The sequence below is a fragment of the Tupaia chinensis genome, unplaced genomic scaffold (genome assembly GCF_000334495.1).
Source record: "Tupaia chinensis unplaced genomic scaffold, TupChi_1.0 Scaffold000622_1, whole genome shotgun sequence".
Taxonomy (NCBI): domain Eukaryota; kingdom Metazoa; phylum Chordata; class Mammalia; order Scandentia; family Tupaiidae; genus Tupaia; species Tupaia belangeri.
This window is the reverse complement of record NW_006160142.1, coordinates 10,625,953-10,647,299: the sequence shown is the minus strand read 5'-3', so window position 1 is coordinate 10,647,299 and position 21,347 is coordinate 10,625,953. Positions and strand designations below refer to the sequence as shown.

Sequence of the window (21,347 nt, the reverse complement as noted above, 5' to 3'; positions counted from 1 at the left end):
TGAAGCAGTTATAAGATTAGCCTAGGTTAAAGGTGAAAAAATATATACTCACTCTCACCTCTCAATGGAGGATTTTCAACATATTGGTCAACATATCTTTTTAGAATTCCTCATTTAATTTAACCTATTATTATTATTATTATTATTATTATTATTTTAGTCTGTTATAGGGCTCATGCACTCACCAAAGTGAGAAAGAGATCAAAAGAGAGAGAGAGAGAATGAGAGAGAGAATAAGAAAACTTGTGCTACAACGTGTCTGTGTCACATAAATGAATATTCAAAAGTATGAGTCATTTTAACTTTATTTGCAGGCTTACATGCTACATAAAATTAAATGAAAAGTTTCATTCCATAGACACAGAGTACATCTTTTTATACAATGAGGATTCAAGAAAGAATGTTGTAATCTGTACCTTGAAGAAGCTCATAATTTTAATATCAAATATATGAGAAAAGATCATAAAAAATGGAAAATGACAACTTAGTTTATAAGGTTTAAGTCTTAGGACAGATATTTAGTATTAGCTGTATCAGAGTTTGAGAAGGTAGAGACTACGACCAGCTGAAGAAACTAGAAAATGCCACATGTAGTGTGGCATTAGAATCAAGACTTAAAAGATTTGTAACATTTCTACAGAAGATGCTGGAAGAGCATCACTGAAAGTAAGGAAGTGGCAGAAAAATTTGATTAAAGAAATTGTACAAGGCCAGCCCCAGCACACAGGTTGCACACTGTACATTGGGAGCCAGATCCTACATGGTAACCATGATTCAAATCCCAAACCCAGCAGTTTGAAAAACACACCGTGTGTGTGTGGGGGGGGGGGTATGCACACACATGTGCATGCATACCGCACGTCTAGATGGAATGAAGAAATGGAAGAGAAAGGATTACAGTACCCACTGGGATCTCTCTAACTCTCTTTCTCTCTAGTGAGCGTGCACATCTTCCAGCAATTTAAAAAGAAAAATACAGGGACGGCAAGTGGTGTGGTGGTTAAGGGCGTTGGACTCCCACATGGCCAACCACGTTTCAAGTCCTGGACCTGGCAGCTTACTTTCTCTCTCTCTGTCCTCCCCTCTCTGATCAAATTAAAATAAATGAATAAAAAAATAAAATAAAGTTAAATAGAATATTTTTTTAAAAAATAATAAGGGGCCAGAAAGTGGCATGGTGTTTAAGGGCACTGGACTCCCACATGGCTGACTACAGTTCGAATCTCGGACCTGGTGGCTTGCTTGCTCTCTCTCTCTCTCTCTCTCTCTCTCTTTCTTTCTCTCTCTCTCTCCATCTCTACCTCTCTGGTCAAAATTAAAATAAATAAGTAAAAAAATACAGTTAAATAAAATAATTCTTTAAAAAATAAATAAAAATACAAATTGTACAAACAGTGCATTCTCTGAAATTCCAAGAGCTCCTCTAAAACTACAAATTCTGCACCCCACTTAAAGATGTTCCAATTCATTAACTCCTTTATTTTCCCCAGGAAGTATTTATAGTCAATCAGATTTTGTAACCACTGACCTACAGGGGTATACAGAGGTAGAAATAAAAATGTCTATAAAGAGAAGTTAAAGTCCACCTCTGATGGGACAGCAAAAGAGCAATGCTCTACAATGCTGGAGGCTTTATGAAAGATTGGGGTTCCATTTCCAGATAGACCTGTACATGCCAGGTGTGTGTACCTGTGATCCTGGCTGCCAGCAACGGCTGAGAGTGGATCATGGTGTGAGACCATGGTAAGCATACTTATCTTTTTCTGTATGTGTGTATCTTTCTTTCTCACACGAAATAAATAGATAAACTTAAAAATAAAAAAGAGAAATGCGTTAAGATTAAGACCAAATTATAGAAGACATTGAAAATGAATCAATTGGTCTATAGTGGGATATGATGAACTTGTTCACCTACATTTATTAATTTATCACAGCACAACACTTTCCGGTTAAATCCTGTACAGTTGTAGTAAATCAGTCCATGAATTAGTAAACAAAAAAATGATAGTAGCATAAACTACTTGATAATGCCTAAGGTCACAAACCTATTTATTACTTGCCTAAAACTATGTTTGAAGTTCCTGATAGGTATCTTAATATTCTCGATGGAGGAGGCTGTGGGGGTTGGTTTCATTGTGGAGCAACTTTTATTGGAGAAATAATTTGTGAAAGGTGCCTTCTACACGCAAAATGTTATACTCACACTGTTGCCATGTTATTTATAAAACAGAGCCTACATTTCGGTGCAGTGGCAGATTTTGGCAGTTCTGTAGTTTCCTTTGATGTATGATTTATTGTGTCAACTAATCCTGAAAACATAGTCCACGATAAATAAATAGATAAACCGATACTTATCTAACAAGACTGTGCAGTAGGAAATCTAGGTTAGTCTGCTGAAAGTTTTGAGAAATGTAATAATTGTTTGCCAATTTTGAATACCTAAATCTGTTCCTTGCCAAAATTTCTAATTTCTAATTAATATCACAGGTATGATTTCTCCCTCTCTCTCTGTCTCTTTTGTCTGTCTCTCTCAGAATGGTATCTGCTAGTCTATTTAGATAATGAATACGCCAAGGAGGCCCAGAGTTAAGTCTAGGCTTCAGAACTAAGAACATTTCCATCAAAGATGGTTTGTTAATAATAAAGTAAGGAGAAAAAAAAAGCTATTTGCTTCTTTTGTGGCTCTGACCCTCCCTTGGTCCTGCCAGGCCTGCCTGAGCATCAGCAGAGTTCAGTGGTAATTAAAGCAACAGTGTTGTGAAAAAAGTGTGAATTACTTTTACAGGAAGACTTGGATGTTGCTACTGACTGACAAAGCACAGCAGGGGACTCGGCTGGATATTAAAGAGTGATGGTAGTTCCTGCATTGTAAGGTGGCTTTTCAGCACAATGCAAAATTGTGACTTTTCACAAGTTGGAACCATTCGAGTTATCAGCTTAAAATTTAGATTTTTTTCCCCCTTTGGCAAGCTTGTAGAGCAAAACTATGTCACATTTCATGAAATGTGGTATGGTGGTTGGAATTATGGAAAACTGAAGTATATTTTCTTTCTTTTATTTCCCCTGGATTTTGACTCTATCATGGAATTATTTCAACCTTGAAGATTGTTGAAAATAGTGAAGAAAAAGCTATAAAGGGATCATATGTTCAACTCTCTCTTGGCAAGTTATTTCAATGTCATCTATCTACACTTTCTGTTTCTGTCACTTTTAAATCGGAAAGAAGTACAGACCAGCACTCTGTTGACAATGCCAAGAAATGCCAACTCTGCACTCTCGACACCGGAGTGTAAATTTCCACATGGAGAGTGGGCTCCTTCACCAGACCCAGCCAGGAAAAGTTCTGATCTTGTTCTTTATCACTCCAAGTCTTGTGAAACCAAGTTCCACACAGATGTGATATAATGTTGATTCTGCTCCTTATCCAGTGAGGGAAAAAAAATGTCTTTGGCCAAACCCAATAAACTACCTTTATATGTGAAGCAAGAGAGTAAAATTGCTCAACAGGCTATTCATCACTTTTCATTTTATAAGCTAGCAGACACTACTGGTATTCCTGAATCAGATTCATAGTGCACATGTGGAATTCTTTGTAAGGCCATCACCACTAAGCTGGGGCAGTCAGTGTTGGTATGAGAAAAGGCAAGCTGGAATAGAAAGGCAGTAGGGAACATATATGGAAGTTATGACTGCATTCGTGGTAAATTGATGATGTAAATAAGGAATAACATGCCATATAATATGCAGATGCTCTTCATTGTTTATCATTTTCTTCCTTTAGTAAATGAGTTGAGACAATAAATGAAATTCTTGTTCGCCGGCTACATCAACAACTGTCACATGTGACAGCAGTGTGACACTTGGTGGTCAATGCACCCAGCAAAGCAGAAGGCAATGCAGTACTGTGAATCCGAGTCTGGACATTGGCACGCTATTGTCCTTAATTACTAACTGTGCAACACCAAGTTATTCATGTGTAAAAGGTTATAAAAAGCTTTCTTACCTTAATTTTGAAGATTAAGCAAATGAACATGTAAAAATTGTTTAACAAAATGCATTGCATTTATGAAGTGACTGATGAAATCTGTCATCATCATCATTATCAAACTAGGTGCCATTATGAAACAAGGTGATTTGGGGAGAATTCATTTTACTTTAGATACACTGATTCTGTATGATTTGTCAAGAAATGGGGTAATATTTTTAAAGTAGTATAAGGTTATAAAATGGCATTTAGGGGATAAGGGCTGTGACATGCCAAACAATAGATGGTTTAAATAGACAACAATGATATAAACAGCATAACGGGGGTGCTCCAAATGACATTCTTTCACCCTACTAGTGCAAAGTTTAATTAGTATGTAAATAGCATACTCGTTTACAATTGACATAATGCCACCTCTTTTCATGCCAAGCTGTCAGGGCCTATGAAACTGTAAAATTCCTGACATTAAACATTTGTTGTAAACTGATCCTTCCAAAAGTAACTTAACTAAAGCTGAAAAGGCAGGGAAGGTGATAATCACTTTTTTTAATGCCACTTTTTCTTTCTACTTTCAGAGAAAAGAACCCAGAATGCTTTTGGGGAGAGTTACCACATTATATTGGGCTGAGGGTACATTCTGTAAAAGAAAAAAAATACATGAACCACCAACCTCAGAGTGATGAAAAGCAAAACGGTAAGGAAAAAAATACCCTCAATTGACACAGCTATTTTCATCACATCAAATCAGCCATCTGTTCTTGACATAGTTTATTATCATTAGGAAGATTTTCTCAATTCAGACATGGTGATGAGAAAAGATGAAGAATTAACCAGATAAATAGCCAATTTGGAAAATTCAGGCTGAGACCCTTTTCCTCAATTTCTATTCCCTCCTTTCTCCCTGCTCCATCATCACACTCCAATTATTCCAAGAAAAGCTTCAATGACATGATTAGACATGTTTATGGTGTTGTTTTTCTCCCACTTGCATAGGCATAACAAACTAAACACACTAGGTATCAAATGACACAAAGGTGATCGACATTGTACAAAAAAATAATAATTTTCTATTGTTAAAAATGATTGCATAAACTTAGAATGACAGGTGGCTACAGTTAAGGTTGAAGAAATTAAATACTTTGAATTGAAGCATAAAAATGCTGATGTTTTCCTCCTGGAATTTATTCATTAGAAATCCATCAATTTACCTTTGGATAAGAGTGTTTAGAGAAGAAAATTTTCTTTGAAATCATCACAGAGTAATTCCAACAGCTCTGCATGAGATAATCTGGAAGGAAAAAGTAAATGTTGGAAACCAATAATAAAAAGAAAATATTTAAATCACATGCTTGATACCAACTTCACGAAGTTGGAAATTCACAAAAGTGAAGCTCATAAATTTAGATAAAAACAGCTAAAAGAAAACTCTTGACAAACGTCAACATATCTACTTAAAAAAATTAGTCAAGCTGGTGGTTTTATCTACATAATGAAAAAAAAATGTTTATTTCTCCCTCAAATAACCCACTAATTCATGTTAGGGTTTTAAGAATATAAGCCACAGATTTTGTATTACATTTAAAATGAAATATTTTTTAACTAAAAATTTAATAATGATAAGGGTAGTATCTATTGAAGTTAAGCCATGCAGACTCCTTTACAAGGCTTCTTTCATCTAAATAATCTGGCCATTTTATGTGGATATATCCTTACTCTGACAATATTTCTGTGATTGCCAATACCACGAGATCTGACTTCTTACTAATTGCCAAAAAAGTAACTTTACAAAATTCCTCATTCTTGATAATTTTTATCAGAGTCCTTACTGTTGCTAGACTTTTCTTCATTGCCATACATGTCTTGATCATTTCTATGTTACAGGATCTTGATTACCTTAGAACTTTCTAGGATGCTCTTGATTTTCATTGTTGTTCCAAAAAGCTAAATATGGACATATCAATGCATCACAATATCCACCAATTTGACAACTATCTATCAAGAACCTACAGGTGCCATGTTAGGTGCTGAGGATGTAGTAGTGAATCTAACACTCATGACTCATCCCATCATAGAGGGTGTTTCTAGACCAGAGGGCAACTAACTGAGGTCTTTGGGCCAAATCTGGCTGGTCACCTGATTTCGTAAATAGCTCTGTACTGGAAAACAACCATACCAATGCATTTTCATATCATTTATGGTTGCTCTTTGGCTACAATGACACAGTTAAGTAGTTCTAACAGAAGCCTTTTGTCTGCAAAGCCTTAAATATTTACTCTCTGGCTTTTTAAAAGAAAACGTTGGCTGACCCTGATAAACTCTAGATCTTCAACCAGATTTAACTAAAGTTTCAGCTCTTCATTCTTTGCCTTAGAGAGTATATTCTTGACTTTGTACTGTTTGATTACTTCTATAGAAATGACTCTAAAACTCTATTCACAGCCATGACCTCTCTTTTGAATGTCAATCACATATTCCTGGTAACAACAGTTGGCGTAATGGCTATGTCGCTGGACTTCCATTTGGTCGACTGCAGTTTGAGTCCCTGATCCAGTGGCTTAAACTCACACAGGGTGCATGTGTGTGCCTGCCCAATATCCCAAAAGGAGAATAGAGAAGGGATTGTGATGTGGCCATCCCCACTGAGGGGTGATTTCTTGCCTTCTGTCTCTGTCTTTCTGGTGAGGATATGCGCCCTATAGCATGGATATATCCTTACTCTGACAATATTTCTGTGATTGCCAATACCACGAGATCTGACTTCTTACTAATTGCCAAAAAAGTAACTTTACAAAATTCCTCATTCTTGATAATTTTTATCAGAGTCCTTACTGTTGCTAGACTTTTCTTCATTGCCATACATGTCTTGATCATTTCTATGTTACAGGATCTTGATTACCTTAGAACTTTCTAGGATGCTCTTGATTTTCATTGTTGTTCCAAAAAGCTAAATATGGACATATCAATGCATCACAATATCCACCAATTTGACAACTATCTATCAAGAACCTACAGGTGCCATGTTAGGTGCTGAGGATGTAGTAGTGAATCTAACACTCATGACTCATCCCATCATAGAGGGTGTTTCTAGACCAGAGGGCAACTAACTGAGGTCTTTGGGCCAAATCTGGCTGGTCACCTGATTTCGTAAATAGCTCTGTACTGGAAAACAACCATACCAATGCATTTTCATATCATTTATGGTTGCTCTTTGGCTACAATGACACAGTTAAGTAGTTCTAACAGAAGCCTTTTGTCTGCAAAGCCTTAAATATTTACTCTCTGGCTTTTTAAAAGAAAACGTTGGCTGACCCTGATAAACTCTAGATCTTCAACCAGATTTAACTAAAGTTTCAGCTCTTCATTCTTTGCCTTAGAGAGTATATTCTTGACTTTGTACTGTTTGATTACTTCTATAGAAATGACTCTAAAACTCTATTCACAGCCATGACCTCTCTTTTGAATGTCAATCACATATTCCTGGTAACAACAGTTGGCGTAATGGCTATGTCGCTGGACTTCCATTTGGTCGACTGCAGTTTGAGTCCCTGATCCAGTGGCTTAAACTCACACAGGGTGCATGTGTGTGCCTGCCCAATATCCCAAAAGGAGAATAGAGAAGGGATTGTGATGTGGCCATCCCCACTGAGGGGTGATTTCTTGCCTTCTGTCTCTGTCTTTCTGGTGAGGATATGCGCCCTATAGCAAAAATCTCTCAAAAAAAAAAAAATCACATATTTCTAACTGCCTGCTTAACATCCCCCATCCCAACACACACTTACATGTGTGTGTACATATGTGTAGGCATGTATTCAGCTAAATCACCATTATTTTAAGATAGCTAAGACTGAATTTTTCTTTCCCCGAACTAACTTTTTTACCACCAATCTCCCAACCACTGGACCTTGAGAATTTGGGAGTCTCTAATTTTCTTCTAATATCAAAAAGAAAGAAAAAAAAAATACATTTTTTTATGTGAATACTCAGGCTAATTTGCTGGAACTATAGCTCAGCTAATTTCTGTTTATTCTGATACTACCTGGGCCTCATCATTTGAATACTGTAATCATCAAGCAATCTCCCTAATGAGAGTCTCTAATGCCTGCAAAGATCTGTCAGTCAATCTCCCTAGACATTGTTTTGTCTATGTCATCCTAATCCTTGGTAGCCTCCCGTTATCAAAAGTAGCATTCTTAATCTGTGGCTAATACTCTCCTTTGTTGGGATACTACAAAGTGACTTCAAGAGGCCCATAATCCCCACTGAATACACCGAGAATTACTTGGGGACTGAATATTCACAGTGAGTCCCCTAAATAGCTGCATCACTATCTCGCCAGTGTACACAGGTGTTCTTCTGATAACTAAAATACAAATTTGTGTGTTACCAATCTCACTGTAACTTTTTCTTATTCTGTGTTTTCCCATATAACTGATTCTAAAAGTGCAACTGCTTTTCCTTTTTTCTTTATCTTGTATAAAAGAATCTTCACTGGAAGTTAAAAATCTTCTCTCTATTCAGGGACAGTCTATTCTTGATTTGAAATGAATCTAAATGGAAGGGTTAAAAATAAGTAAATGCAAGAATATCCTTTCTTCTCCTTTTCCCACTTCTTGGATGAAAACTATGGATTTGGAGGACTTTGTAAGGGTAAAGAGAGACTTTGGGAAAACAGAAGGTCACTGAGACCAAACTCCATTGTAACTTCAATGAAAGGAATTTGAGGGCTCCTGGGTGTTTCCAAGTGACTCGCTCTGCTGGTTAAAGAGGATGAACAGATCAGAATTTTGGACATAAACTCTTATGAATGATATACATTGGCATCTATAACGTCTCAGTCATATTTCTTAAAAACCTAAAAAAGTTGGTGACAAAGTGAACATAAATACAGATACACGACAGAGAAAGGAAATTACTAAAAAGTAAGTCCACATTCTTAGTCTTGCAGTTATCAGTATCTTTTAGTTTAGTCCTTGTGGTTGATTCCAGCTCTGACAACCACCATGTCCCTATGGACTATATGGTAAGTGATGATGGTTCCCCTGCCTCCTGGGATACATCACTGTATCTCTGGCATCTTGTGCAGTGCTATCAACCAGCAAGCAAAGAGAAACACAAAATTGTTTGTGTTGCCAATGTTCACTGGTTGAACAGAGTAACCTTAAAACTGCTTTTTGCTCACATGTTGACTTGTGAGTTACGGTGAACACTCAGGCTGATCTGCAGGAACTATAGCTCAGAACCTTTCTGGCATCACAGAACCTGTAGGAAAGTAGACTGATAAAATGGAACAAGATGTAGAGACAGGATTGTCCTCTATTAGCTCCATAACTTTGAGTCAATTAATTTCTCAGACATTCAAAACTCACTGTGGTAACTTAGAAAAATAACTGCTGCCTCATTTTAGTTACAATACATAGAAAAATTGAAATATGTAAAAGTTCAGCTGGTACCTGATATGTAATTGGCACCTAACAGGTTCCTAGAAAAGGGAAGGAAAATGGGGAATCTGAGACTAAAACAAGGCCTCTTATACATAGTCCATGTGGTTTAGTATAAATACAAATTATGGTTAGCCTGGTATTATATTCTGAGAATATCCATAGTAAGGCAGGTTGATCTGACCCACTCAAGGAGAATTATTGGGCCTGATTAACCAGGAATGAATGCTCATTTATGTAGTTCCTGTGACACATCCATAGCTTAGTAAGACTTTTACATATGTTCTTTCATAATCATGACTATTCTCTGATTTAAATGTTATTATTTTTCATGTTTATGGACCATAAGAACAATATGGCCAGAAGAGTTTCCAAACATTGCTTGTACCCACACTATTATTTCATTTATTTTTTAAAGGTTTATTCTTACTTTTGAGAGAGGGAGAAATGAGAGGCCCCCAACAGTGTCTTCATGCCGTGATCCACTCTCAGCCTCAGTCATCTAAGTTCCTGGGTGCATGCATGTGCATCCTTGGCAAGTGCAGGGGGATCTCAGAATGTGAATCCTGGACCTTCCTATGTGACCTCAGCATCACAGAGCATTGCATTACTGATGGATCACCACGCTTGGCTGGAGGGTTCAACTACCATTACGTGGCAGAGGGAGGACTCCAAACCAGTTCTAGGTGACTCTAGAGATTCTCTGTTCTTTCTAAATTACCAAGCCATTTCTCCTAAAGACTTTTTATGTCTGGTCAAGTCACTCTTACCAATATTCATGAAAACTGTGATCTAACTGGCTTGTGTATCAGTATCTTTTCCATTTACCAGTGAATTTCATTTCATTAATAGAAAAGGCATCAAAAGTTATAAAAATTAAATCTAGTTATTTGAAATACTAATTATTAAAATGCTGAAAAAAAAAACTAAGACTGCACAGAGAATAAATGCAATGACTCTCCACGAAAACACTTTAATAGTCACTTGACCACCTTGCCTTAATGCGACCTGAACCCTGACGGGAGCCATGGACTGGCTTTGTGGTTTTGGTCAGGTTCTTTGAGTTTGTCTGAAAGATAACTCTGATTTCTAAAGTCCAATTTCCTCTCCTCATTTGCTATAGCACAAAGTTAGTTGAAACTGTTTATAGCTTGAACATACAGGATGCAGGTCTCAAAAACTGGCTCATATGTAAGTAAATAATAAGTAAAATAAGGATAAAATGATGACATTCTTCAAGAAACAGCTTTAGGTCCTTGAAAATGATCATTTCTGTTTGCCTGAAACTGTAAAAATGAATTTGGGGTAATAGCTTTTCTTTTATATGGTAAATGATAAATGACCATTTAAACATTGACTCATCTACCAACCAAGATATAAAAAAAAAAAAAACATAAAAACTTATTGTGCTAAAAGAGAATTTGAAGACTGAAGTCATCTGATTTTTCAACTCAGTGATTACACCATAGGGACATTCATCTGTCTTTACTTCAATTCTGAAATTGCATAAAATACACTTTTCCAATCAAGAAAATCAAACCCTTTAGCTCCTACACATTATATATTTTCTTAACCTTGTAAATAAGTTTTCTATCCAAGTTAGTATACCCTCTTAGACTTCGAAAACTGTGATATGGAGTCAAAGTGCTCATTAAAGCACTACTCATTACAGCGCCCCTGGAACATGGAAATATCCTTCTTCGAATATTTATTTTGCCCACAGAACACATAAAAGATATAAGAGTTACATTCATTTGCAAGGGTCAGGAGTGTCAGGGCCTGGGATGGCAGCAAGAGGCATCCAAGAACCCAAGACATACATGGGGAACTCAAAAAGTTTGTGGGGGATAAAAAGGAATTAAAATACAAATTTATTTGGGTGTGAAAAGAAAGAAAGAAAAGGAAAATCCATGCATAGTTTTTTCATAATGTGTATGATCTGAAAACTTTCTGAAGACTGCTCATATTACTATCCACCATCATCACCTGTCTCAGAGTAGGTTAGATTACTTGTCAAATCCATTGGTTTTTCCCCTTAGCCTGTAGTCCTCAAATAGATTACAAAAGAGGGAAGTAAATGGTATTGGAGAGTTAATGCCAACTTTTACTCCCCATTGACTTCATTTTTAAATTAGAACGAAAACCTGTGCCCCTTCTGGGTGTTAGAAGATGGTGAAGCTAAGCCACACACCACATCCAAAGCAAAATGAAAATGGTTTTGCTTCATGCTCAGGAGAAATGTTCAAGATTCCCTTATTGCATGCCTGAAACTGTGCATAGTACCAAATCCTACATATACTGTTTTTTTCCTATACATACCTATGTCGAAGTTCAATATTATAAATTGGGCACAGCAAAAGAATAACTATGATAACTAATAAAACAGAACAATTATAGCAATATAGAATAGTGAGAGTTATGAGGCCATCCCTGTAGCCTCATGTTGACGAAGCTGGATCCCCCATGGTCAACTTCACAATTTGACTCCCAGCCCTGGAGATTCGGCATGTGTACCCAAAATTGCAACAGGATGGAGAAATGGAGGAGAAGGAATTGCAATGTGACCATGTCTATTGGGGGGGTGGTATCTCCCTCTCCCTCATTTTCTCTTTGTCTCTGTCTATTGAGCACACATGCCCTCTGGTAAGTAAGAAAAGGAAGAGCCTAACCATTAGACAAATGTCTTATAACTTTGGTGGAATAGATTATCTAACCCTAGATCTCACACACTCATACACAAACATAAACAAACACTCATATTTGTGGTATGTTTCTTTACCAAACACAACGAATGTGTCTGCCTCTTTGATCATTATGTAACCACACACGGATCACACCTACACTTCTGAGTAATCAGGAATGAATGAAATACTTATTACATGGACAGTACTGGATATCAGTTAGACCGTATAGATGTTTGCGTTGAAACACTGGTTTCTAGTAAGATCTAAAGAATTTGGTTTGGGGCCTAGCAGATGGTGAAATGGTCACATTGCTGGACTCCTGTAGTTGTGTTTTTGTTTGTTTGTTGTTTGTTTGTTTGTTTGGGGTTTTTTTTTGAGTCCCAGACCTGGTGACCTAAAACTCACACTGGACATGTCCATGCGTGCATGCTACCCAAAAGCTCAAGAGGAAAATAGAGAAGGGACTGAGGCATGGTCATCTCTCCTAGGGAGGGGTGATTTCTCACTTTCTTTCTTTGTCTCTTTCTATCTCTCTGGCGAGTACATGTGCCCTATAGCAAAATCTCTCACAAAAAAAACAAAGAAAAAAAAAAAGAAATTGGTTTGGGGATGGCAGGTAGTGTAGTGGTTAAAGTGTTGGACTCCTACGATGGTCAACCATGGTTTTAGTCCCAGACCCAGTGGCGTGAAACAGGCTGGGCACGTATGTGTTTGCCCAAAATCCCAAGGGGAGAATGTAGGAAAAGGGACTGTGGCATGGCCATCCTCCCTTGGGGGTGATTTCTTGCTTTCTGTATCTCTGTCTCTCTGGCAAGTGCATGTGCCATATAACAAAAATCTCTCAAAAACAAACAACTTGGTTTAACTCTTATTCACTATATTCAAATATAACCAGTAAATTTAGATTAAGCAAAGTAAAGCAAATGTCTTTTATCTAAGATTCCCAAAGAAGTGCATTTTTGTGGGTAACTTCCTAATAAAGTGAATAAATAAAATGTTCATTTATTTTAAAAATCATACAGAAAAGTACAAAACTCATGTTTAAATTGTCTGAATACTCATTTTGAAAATTGTCCAAATCTTGCCATCCCGAACTAGCCACCCTCAATTTAATTGAGTATCACTCTTACATGTCTAATTGTATATAAAGAGATTGAAATACATATTATAATAGTTTCCTAGTATTGCTGTAACAAATTGCAACAAATTTAATGGCTCAAGAACACAACTTTATTATCTTACAGTTCTGTACTTACAAATCTCATGAGGCTAAAACCAAAATGTTAGTTTCCTTCCTGGAAGCTCCAAAGGAAAATCAATTTTCTTGCCTTTTCCAGATTCTAGATATTGCCCACCTTCCTTGGCTCATGGTTACTTTTGTCATCTTTTTAGTTAGCAAGCGTGGGTTGAGACCTTTCAGTTTGCTTCACTCTGAACCTGCCTCCTTCTTCCATTTCTAAAGGTCTTTGCTACTACACCTGGCTTTACCAGATAGTTCAGTAGACTCTCATTTAGAGTCAACTGATTAGCAACAACTTTAATTCTATCTGCAACCTGAATTCCCCTTTGCCATGTATCATAACATATATAGATTCTGGGGATAAAGATGTCCATATATTACATTTGGGAGTCTACAATTCTGCTTGTAACAATAACATCTGTGCATGTACACACACACACACACACACACACATCTATATAGATACACACATACATACACATATATATGAAACAATTTTCTTAAAATTAGATGCTAATTTGCATGCTTTTTAAATAAATTACTAAATTAGTCATACTTTAATGGATAAACTGAAGAATTTTCTGAGCTCTAAACAAATACTTTTATGTTGCATTACTATTTTTTCAAACATATAAGTTTAAAAATAAAATGTTATTTAAAAACTAGGTGTTTGAAGTTGTGTTTTTAAACAACAAGCTTCAAATTTAGAGAGGTTTGACTCTCCTTTAGAAACATGTGAAAAATGTCCAATTCACGTGGAATTATTTTTGTATCTGAAAGTTATATAGCATTTAAACTCAGTCTTCAAAACTGAATTTCCAATATTATCTAAGATTTGTATTTAGCCAGAGACAACAGTCACTATCAATCATTTCTCTATCCTTTTTACTTTAATTCATGATAGAGAGCTTGTTCACACACACGAGAGACAGAGAGAAACACTCTGAACAGGATGTCATCATGATGCAATTCCTTCTCCCCAACTCTCCAGCGTATCAGAATTTCAGGCCCAGGCACCACCAGGCTTAAGTTATTTATCTGAATTTTTATATTTGTTACCTGACTTTCACCTGAATATATTTCCTTATTTCAAGATGGGCTCATAGATGTTGTACTTCCTGAGTTCTTGGATACATAAGAATGTCTGCTTTGATTTTTATCTGGATTACAACTATCATGAGCCATACTTTTTAATAGTAGGATTTTATAGGTACTATTCTATAGTTTCCAGGAACTGAATGTTGCTTGGAGAAACCTGAGGCTGGTCTTATTTTTCTATGTGATTAGTTCACCTCTTTTTCTCTGCCTGGATGACTAAATACTTTTTAAAACAATTACTCAAAGTTTAATATTTAAATCAGTCTACATTTTATTGTAAGTTTTTTCTTCTTGGAACATATATTTTTAAGTCAATGTAAGCAGGTTTTTTCTCTTAATTTCAGGGAACTTTTGTTTAACAGTGGAGTTTTTCTGGATCCTTCTATAGCTTTTTCTATTGTAGGAAGTCCATTATAAATTACAACAAATCATCTTTACCTTCATACTTTATTTTACCATATTTATTTTTTATGAGAGAGACACTCCCGACACAGTCTTCCTTCTGCAATCCACCCTCAGCCACTCAGCCAGGATTAAGAGTATGTATTTGCCTGACATGTACAAGAAGACTACTGGAAACAAAGCAGGACCTTCCCATGTGGCATTAGCATCATGAAGCATTGCATTACTGCTGGGCTACTGTGGCTGGCCTGCATCGTATTTCTAATTGTTTTTTTTACCTCTTCCCTCTTCACTTACTGTAGCTATTGTAAGACTCTCTGCATCAGGAATTGTGGACATCTAGGCTTATAGATCTGCAGAATGGGTTTCTGGAAGTGAGAAGGCTAAACTTACTCAAAGTTGCATTCCTCTATCATCAATGACCATCTAAAAAAGTAATTCTTTCTTTCTTTATGTTTGCTGTAGGGTGAAAACATAAAAGAGAGATAGAGAGAGAGGGAAAGTGATAAATCACCCCCTGCCACCAGGGATGGCCATGCCTCAATCCCATCCCCTCCCTTCTCCTCTTGGGATTTTGGGTATGCAGGCACATGTGTCTGGTGTGATTTTCAAGCTGCTGAGTCCCAGACTGTCATCATAGTCTGCCTATGGGAATTCAGCACCTTAACCACTATACCATCTGGCTGTCTCTTAGTTCTTTTTTTTTTTTTTTTTTTTTAATCTTTTAAAGTTCATTCATTTCCTTCATAAGAGACAGAAGAACAACTAGCATCCTCAAGAGGATCTCACTCCATAATTCCGCCACAGCCTTCCCAGCCAGACAGGATCATGGGCACATGCACCCCACATGCACAGTTTACCATGAAGTTAAACCTGTAATCTTCTGCATGAATCCAGCAATGCTTTAGCAGTGTGCCACTGCTGTGCCTCTGAGTTTTATAGCTGACAGAGCCATTTCAAATATGTCACCTCCCTTAATCTTAACATAATTCTAAGATGTAAGCAGGGAAATAGTGTCTCTGTTTAGTAAAACAAGTAATCAATTGAAAGTTTTAACTACTCCAATCTTTCTTTCTCTTGCCCATCTCTACTATAAAAAAAGACCGATTTTCCCAGCCATGCTTGCAACTAGAAGTGGCCATGTAACATTTCCAATGGATAAGCTAAAGGGAAACTCTGCTGCACAGGGGATTTGGAGAAAGCTTTTCCTTCTGATCAAAGCAATAGACAATGATGTGATCTCTGGCTTCCTCTTTTCTTTCTTTCCTTGACATGTACATGATGTCAAGAGATGAAGCACTCATTGTGGACTCATGAGGAACAGGGAAAGAATAATTCAGGTGAATTAGCCCAAACCTGGGAAAGCTATAGAACTAATGTCATCAGCTGCCTGCCTAGCTCTGAGCACCTTAGTACACAAGAAAAATAATTTTCTTTTTGTCTCAGCTATCTTAGCAATATTATATATTACTTGCAACTAAAACATTCCTTTAAAAAATAAAAAAGCACATTGGGGCCAGCAGATGGCATAACGGTTATGTTGCTGGACTCCCACATAGCCACCCATTGTTTGAGTCCCTGACCAGACAGCTTAAAACTCATGCTCAGCATGTGTCCATATGTGCCCAAAATCTCAGGAGGAAAATGGAGGAGAAGAGAGTGCAGTGTGGCCATCTTGCCTGGGGGGCGTGATTTCTGGCATTCTCTCTCTGTCTTTCCAGCAAGCACACATGTCCTATAGCAAAAATCTCTCTTTAAAAAAAAAACAAACCGTATCATTAACTGATAGAAAAGCCTACTATCAACTGATAATAATGTCAATGCAGGGGGAAGTTTTAAGCTCCAAGTCATGTGTAAATTTATCTTAAATTTACATAATAAAGAAATGATTTAAATATAATACCCATTCTTTTTTCCCCCCTGATAATTAGAAAACTTAAGGTACTCCATCCCCCACCTCCTACAGTTAGGAATTGGAACTTCACCTGGGATAAACAAAAAAATATAAAAAATTTAGCATTTTAACTCATTGGGCAAGTATTCAAAATAAATTGTTCCAAGAAGCAAAGTTAATTTATGCCCATTGAATAGAAAATAATATTAGTTTAATTCATTGTGTTTCCAAGTAAACCGGAAGAATGACAATGAGAAAAAATTCTTTGTGTATGAATCTAAATATTTTTCCTGATTTGCAAGACTGTGCTAGACACTGAATGATTATTTTCATTTACATGGAATAAGCAATTCACTTTCTCATACATCTTAAAGTCTACCTACACAGAGATAAGAATTATGCTGTTTTATATTAAAATTGATATAATTTCATGAATCATTTTCATTGACTGATGATTTATAAACTATTCTCCTTCTGGAAAATCTCATTATTTTTTGAAGCCTCTACTACTCCAAAAAAATTCCAACTTGTTATGTATCCTACAATGTTGTGTCAATTTATAAGTTATTGGTGATCTGGGCAAATCTTTTAATTGGTTTTGAATTGTGCAGTTTGTCTCAGGACTGCACAAACATTAAATAATTCAGAGACCAAATGAAACCTTATAATGCAGCACACCAAAGCTGTTTAGGCAAGTTTTTTTTCAATAATCAGATAATTATACATAACTAGTTACCATTACTTGAAACAAATTATGTTCTGTTGAAGCATGAAAGAGGTTTCCTGGCACTATTTTGAGTTCAACTAATCTTACTGACAATAGGTGTCTGTCTGCAAAACCTGTTTGTTGGTATTACGGTCTGGTTATACAGCATTGTGTAGTTGCTGCTCTGCAGTAAGCCTGTCTTAATTATATTATTTTTCAAATAAATATTTGTATCTTTTATTTTGAAAAATCACAAGTTCAGTAAACTTGGCAAATGTGTGTATATTTTGAATACGGAATGCTTCGTCTTTTATTCATTGTAGATTATCTATAATAATACACTGCTTCATGAGACAACAGACTAGTGAAGAAAAAAGGCGAGCAGTTATTTGCTGTGCATTTAAGTACTTACACAGAGGAGTCACTCTGCTTTTAGACATTCTTGGTTGACAAATTCACTGGAGTCAAATGGTTTGAGTGCTCTGTCACGCCAATCAAGAGTATTAACATCATTGTGCAATGGGAAGGCTTGTGTTTGAGGGATTCTTTGGCTCTGTCTACACAGATTGAAATAGAAAACTAAGGCATTTAATCAACAAATTCTGGCAAAAGGAAAAAGAAAGTGGGGTCAATAATTCAAAGTAGCTGTAGGTGGTTATGGAGTTCAGTGGATAAGTGCACTACTACGTCTCCATTTTCAGCATCATTTTCTGCAACTGGAATTGTGTTTGGGTTTCTGTTGAGTGGGATGGCACAGTAGCGATAGCCTCATGGTGTGTCACTTAGTGGATGGCCAAAGAAAAAGCTCTTCATTCTTCTTTTGTTTAAAGGACTTAGCATTTATAAGTAGGAAGGTGATAAACCTACTACTTCCACATAAGAGCGTAATACCTAAAGAATAATATCCTTTGACCATTTAACTCTGTAGAAATGGTACTCTGGTTTATACACTAAACTATTATGAGTTTAAGTATACTCAGTTATTAAACAATGGTAATTTTTATTCTAAGAAAGCTAAGATACACTCTATTCAAACCATAGGGACAATAAATTATGCTCATCTTTTTTTGAGTATTAGGAAGTTGCTATTTTCAGGTTTAAAATACTGCATTAATTATATACTTACAATAGTTAAATGAAGCCATTATGCCACCAGAAAAACTAAGTAGGCAAAATAGAATAAATTAAAATAAGACTTTGTAAGGGAATTATAGACTAAACTGATCATTCAACATAGTCACGGGAGCTGGTAAAGCCCTGCTAAAGAAAAGCGAGATTCCACATGGTGACAGAAGTTCAAATCCTCAGCCAGTCAGCCTGGAACACAGCCAGCATATGTGCCAGTACCCAATATGTGATGGGCCAAAGGACTAGAGGAAGGGGACGATGGTGTTACCAATGTCTGTGAAGAGTGTCTCTCTCCTTTTCTCTGTCTCTATAATTTTGTCTCTCTCTCTTGCATGAATATGCACTATATCACGAATGAAAAAGAAACAAAAATACAAAACAAACATTCATTGGACAGTTTGGAGTAATAATATTTCTTTTATATCATCCTGTAAGTAGTCCCCTAGTGGGTAACTACTTTCTTCCCACAACATCAGTTATTAAAATCTGTCTTTTACCTGCCAATTTCAATGGCAACTTTTTTATAAAATAAGTTTGCAAATATACAAGATGAATTCAGAAAATGTGGAAAATGGAATTAAAATACGGGTTTATTTTATTACAAAAATATTTTGAAATCCATGCATGTTTTTTTCATAATACACACTTTCCATGAACTTTCTGAAGACTTCTAGTATGTGGGCCTTGTTTATCAGTTCTTATCTCTGGACTGAATTCTACTTTCTTGCCCATTGCTAGATTTCAGTGTAAACTTTTTCTTCTGTTTCATTAACCTATCAGTCTCTGTGGCAATATCACCTAACTTATTAGGTCATCAGGAAAGTCATGATGTAGTTTTCTATGTTTTTCTATGCAAAAAAATGTGTCATGACTTTACTAATGACTGAATAACTTCTATAGCTTTATTAAAATTTTTAAGCTTATTTATTTATTTATTTCTTCTGAGAGAGAGAGTATGTGTATGTGTGGATCAGGTGTGGTGTTTTCAACTTGCAGCATCATATTTGCACTCAAAAAATTTTATATTTTGGAGTATTTTGGATTCCATATTTTCAGATTAGGGATGCTCAATCTATATTATTGATAAATTTTAAAGAATACTATTCATTGGATTAATGTAACACCCTTCTTTCTATTTCTACTTCAGTGAATAGTTTCCTTTTCTTCTTTTTTCTTTCTTTTGATTATGAATGGATGTATAATTTACTGAAGTTGTTTATCACAACTTATCTTAAATTTCTTTTAAGGTAATGTTATTTTTTTTCCCTGTTTATCTATTGGGTTTGTAAACTGAAATGTGTGGCTTTTCTAATGTTAAATCAATCTTCCCCTGGGAAAGAATTATGTTTAATTATATATTATTAGATTTCAGTGTTCCCATATTTTATTTAGAAATTCTAAATTTTAGTTGAAATGTGAAATCAGCTTATATTTTTCATATATATAAGATTGACTAAAATATAATGAGAATGTATTGACATTTTTTAATTTTTCTTTTTAAAATTCCATTTGAGTTTCATTGTATAAGAGAAAGCAGCTGGTTGTGATTCAATATTAGGTACTCCCTCCCTTTCTACTCCAAAAATTGAAACAAAATCTAATCAAGCCATGAGAGTTAAATTTCACTTACAGAGAATACTGAAAATAGGGGAATAAGTTAATCAACACCACGATGAAGCAATCAAATAAGTCGAGAACGTGAGACACTTTTTTAGAACTGTTGTGGATCCTTCTATCCATCAGTGGCCTGAAGGAAAAAAAAAAAAAAAAAAAAAGAGGAGTAAGGGAAAAAAGGAAAAGGACAACTGTTGGAATTTTATTTCTAAGTACAAAACAAATGTTTATAGAACCAATATGGATTGGAATTTGGATGATGCCAAATTATTTATAATTGTATAATTATAATTGCATAATTTTGGCTATATACAAAAAAGTGTATACTTTTTAGAGATTATTGAGAGATTTTGTAGAAGTGAGAAATATATAAGATTTGCTTAATTTTTGGAAAAAAAATCCCTGAAACAGATTCTATATATGTCCATTAGCTCAAGCTTGTAAATTACTCTTCAAACCCACATCCTTAATCACTTTTTTAATTAGTATAAGTATTATTAAAATGATTTAATATCATAATATATTTTTTACTCTTGTATTTGTCTTAATTTTTGTTTTATATATTTTTGGGAATAAAATCTTGCTTTGTGTGTTTTAGCAACCAAACATGTAAAATCTTTTTATTTCTAGATAAATTGAATGATTTATCATTATCCAGTTACTTTAGTATATCTGTAATTCTGTTTAGATTAATGTTTATATTATTCAAGCTGTATGCCTTTTTTTTCTATTTTTGAATGGTACTTGATAAGATGATTTTTCCCATTCTTTTACATTCAACTTCTTTACATTTGTTTTCATTATATTTCTATTTATCTTTTATTGGATTATTTGTTTATATTTATTGCTATTACTGACACATATGTTTTTATCTAAATCTTCTTTTAGTAAACTACTCCAGGAATATCTTTTTTTCTTTTTAAAGTTTACTCATGGTTGGGGGAAAGAGAAAGAATGACAAGCATCCTCATAGGAATCACATGCCATGATCCTCCTCCCTGCCTTCCCAGTCAGTCAAGGTCATAGATACATGTGTGCGCCCCTAGTGTACAAGTCAACCCAGGAAACAAATACTGATTTTCAGTATGGTTTCCAGCATTGCACAGGTGCACATTATCACTGTGCCACTGCAGTTATCCCCAGTCTAGAAATCTTAAT

General features: G+C 35.6%; 1 long non-coding RNA gene across 1 annotated transcript in view; it reads right to left on the bottom strand.

The window, feature by feature from the left end:
* The window catches only part of LOC102475161 (uncharacterized), a 75,889-nt gene extending 70,635 nt beyond the window's left edge, over positions 1-5,254 (bottom strand). Inside the window, exon 1 of the long non-coding RNA XR_336092.1 lies at positions 5,194-5,254. This is a non-coding gene — a long non-coding RNA (uncharacterized LOC102475161). The remainder of the gene's footprint in view (positions 1-5,193) is intronic.
* Positions 5,255-21,347: the final 16,093 nt, after the last annotated feature.